Below are 3,841 nucleotides of genomic sequence, written 5' to 3' on the forward strand. Positions count from 1 at the left end.
CTAATTTTCTTGTTTTACATGTAGCTGTCCAGTTTTCCCATCACCATTATTTAAGAGAGTGTCATTTCTCCATTGAACTTTCTTGCCTCATTTGTCATAGATTAACTGACCATAAGTGCGTGGGTTTATTTCTGAAGTCAGGGTGTGTGATCACTCCAAACCTATTCTTCTTTCTCAAGATTGTTTTGGCATAGCATTTTGTTTAAGAAACTAGACAAACAACGACAGACTAAATCTAAAGAAATACGAGGTAAAAAATAATCAATGCAAGCAGAAATTAATGAAATAACTAAAGAAAGTAGTAAAAATGTTTAAATAAAAGTATAAGAAAGCACAACTAACAAGCATGAGGGAAATGATAGTAGAATCTTTTGGCAGATACAGTAGATAAACATGAACACAAACAAACTTATTCTAATATGTTTTGAAATAATTAGTCCCGGATGCTATAACAATAACCTGAACTTTAAGAGAACAGACAGTGCCATCGTAAACCTTCCATATAATTAAAAATCACTCCTCAACTCAATATATGCATCTATTGTAACTCTGATAGAAAAACCCTACAAGGGTAGTACAAGTAAGGAAAATTATAGATCTAACTAACCTAGAAACATAGAGACAAAAATTGTAAATCAATTATTAACAAACTGAAATGAGCAACAAATTCACAATGATGAATATAAGCCCACTATGACTAAATTTTTCCTCGGGAAAGAAAGGATGGTTAACACTTAGTAAATCCATTGCTAGCTGTCACCACCACCTTAGGAAGACTTGTACAATCATTTCAGTAGAATTAACAAAGTATTTGGTAAAACTGAATCTTCATGATAAAAATTATGAACTATAACAGCAAATTAGAAACCAAGATAGAATAAACTAAGAAACAGAAATAGAGACCTAAAACTAATAAAGTGTCTACATTATATAGAAACCATAATACTTGATGATAAACATATAAATGTATTTTCTTTAAAGTATAATACAGATGCCAGCTCTCATATGGTCTCAATCTCAAGTTAATCTGGAAATCCTATTCTAGCAAGGAAAGAAAAAAAACACTATTATTGCTTATAGACCACCTGATTATATACATAGAATGTCCAAAGTGAAAGTGGAAGTCGCTCAGTTGAGTCCAACTCTTTGCCACCCCATGGACTATATAGTCCATGGAATTCTTTAGGCTGGAATACTACAGTGGGTAGCCTTTCCCTTCTCCAGGGGATCTTCCCAACCCAGGGATCGAACCCAGGTCTCCTGCACTGCAGGTGGATTCTTTACCAGCTGAGCCACAAGGGAAGCCAAAAATGTCCAAAGGCTAATATAAATTTTTAGAGCTTGTTGCCATTTAAAAACCAAGAAAGCTTTTTAAAGAAATCAGAACATTTTCTATTGGTGATTAGCTGAATTCAACCAGACGGTGAAGGAAATTACATGTATTCTAGCCATAGTGTTCAGGAATCTATCTACCCAAGTCAGCTGAGGAAAAACTGGGTAATTGAGGCTATGGGTTAGAAGAACTCTGTGGATCAGATGGAGAACATTGATTGGGGAAAATGGGTTTGGCTCTTTCATTTGTGCCTCAGGAAGAATCATCCTTAAAGAGTGCCATCCTCACAACTGGTCCCAGCCTCAAATATCTGGGTGAGAGCAAATAGAGCTTTAATTTGAATTCTGTAATCTTGTCTTCGCTGACTTGTTGTTCAGTCACTAAGTCTTGTCCAACTCTTTGTGACCTGATGGACTGTAGCCTGCCAGCTTCCTCTGTCCATGGAATTCTCCAGGAAAGAATACTGGAGTGGGTTGCCATTCCCTTCTCTAGGGGATCTTCCTGACCCAGGGATTGAACCCACGTCTCCTGCATTGCAGGCAGATTTTTTTTTTTTTTAAACCATCTGAGCCACCAGGGAAGCCCAATATTCTTCAATCAATATTCTTTAAAGTTGTCTTTACATGTTAATAGCCAGTCTCTAGTCATTCCATTCTCTTGTTACAGTTAATAATTTTTTTATGTTACATTTTCCTGTTTCAATTATGGTAGAGTTTCTTTCTACTGATTGAACCCAGACTGACAGATGGTAGCTTTTTATTTATTTCCTTGCTTATTATTTTTGGCTGTGCTGGATCTTCACACTGTACACGGGCTTTCTCTAGTTGTGGTGAATGGGGATTGCTTTCCATTGCATTATGCGGTGCTTCTAATTGCTGTGGCTTCTCTTGTCTCAGAGCACAGACCCTAGGGTGCAGACTCAGTGTTGTAGTTTACAGGCTCTAGAGCATTCGGGCTTCAGTAGTTGTGGGGCATGAATTTAGTAGCCCAATGGCATGTGGAATCTTCCTGGAGCAGGGATCGAACCTGTGTCCTCTGTGTTGGCAGGTGGATTCTTAACCACTGGATCATCAGGGAAGTCCCAGAAGGTGACTTCTAAGAGAAATAAATGTTGCTCTTGTTGTGCTTCAGTTCAGTTCAGTTCAGTCACTCAGTCATGTCCGACTCTTTGCGACCCCATGAATTGCAGCACGCCAGGCCTCCCTGTCCATCACCATCTCCCGGAGTTCACCCAAACTCATGTCCATCGAGTCAATGATGCCAATGATGTCAATGAAGCTCAACATTCAGAAAACTAAGATCATGGCATCTGGTCCCATCACTTCATGGCAAATGGATGGGGAAACAGTGGCAACAGTGTCAGACTTTATTTTTTTGGGCTCCAAAATCACTGCAGATGGTGAATGCAGCCATGAAGTTAAAAGACGCTTACTCCTTGGAAGAAAAGTTATGATCAACCTAGATAGCATATTCAAAAGCAGAGACATTACTTTGCCAACAAAGGTCCGTCTAGTCAAGGCTATGGTTTTTCCAGTGGTCATGTATGGATGTGAGAGTTGGACTGTGAAGAAAGCTGAGTGCCGAAGAATTGATGCTTTTGAACTGTGGTGTTGGAGAAGACTCTTGAGAGTCCCTTGGACTGCAAGGAGATCCAACCAGTCCATTCTGAAGGAGATCAGCCCTGGGTGTTCTTTGGAAGGAATGATGCTGAAGCTGAAACTCCAAAACTTTGACCACCTCATGCAAAGAGTTGACTCATTGGAAAAGACTCTGAGGCTGGGAGGGATTGGGGCAGGAGGAAAAGGGGACAATAGAGGATGAGATGGCTGGATGGCATCACTAACTCGATGGACATGAGTCTGAGTGAACTCCGGGAGATGGTGATGGACAGGGAGGCCTGATGTGCTGTAATTCATGGGGTCACAAAGAGTCGGACACAACTGAGTGACTGAACTGAACTGAACTGGAAATACAGTATTGTACTCCATACAAAAAATCAGAGATGGACTAAAATAATTTGTTAAAGCACATATTAGACAGACATTTTTACAATTATAGGATGAGGAAGGACAAAAGTATGGCATGAAACCCACAAGGTAGAAGACCTTTAAGTGTGGTGGATGAAACTGGAGCCTATTATACAGAGTGAAGTAAGTCAGAAAGAAAAACACCAATACTGTATATTAATACATATATTTGGAATTTAGAAAGATGTATGTAAGACAACAAAAGAGACACAGATATAAAGAACAGACTTTTGGACTCTGTGGGAGAAGGTGAGGGTGGGATGATTTGAGAGAATAGCACTGAAACATGTATATTACCATATGTGAAACAGATAACCAATCCAAGTTCAATGCTTTAAACAGGGCACTGGTACAGCCCAGATGGATGGGATGGGGAGGGAGGTGGTGGGGGGTGTTTAAGATGTGGGGACCCAGGTACACCCACAGCTGATTCATGTCAGTGTATGGCAAAAACCACCACAATATTGTAATTAGCCTCCAA

The sequence above is a fragment of the Oryx dammah genome, unplaced genomic scaffold (genome assembly GCF_014754425.2).
Source record: "Oryx dammah isolate SB20612 unplaced genomic scaffold, SCBI_Odam_1.1 HiC_scaffold_28, whole genome shotgun sequence".
NCBI classification, from domain to species: Eukaryota; Metazoa; Chordata; class Mammalia; order Artiodactyla; family Bovidae; genus Oryx; species Oryx dammah.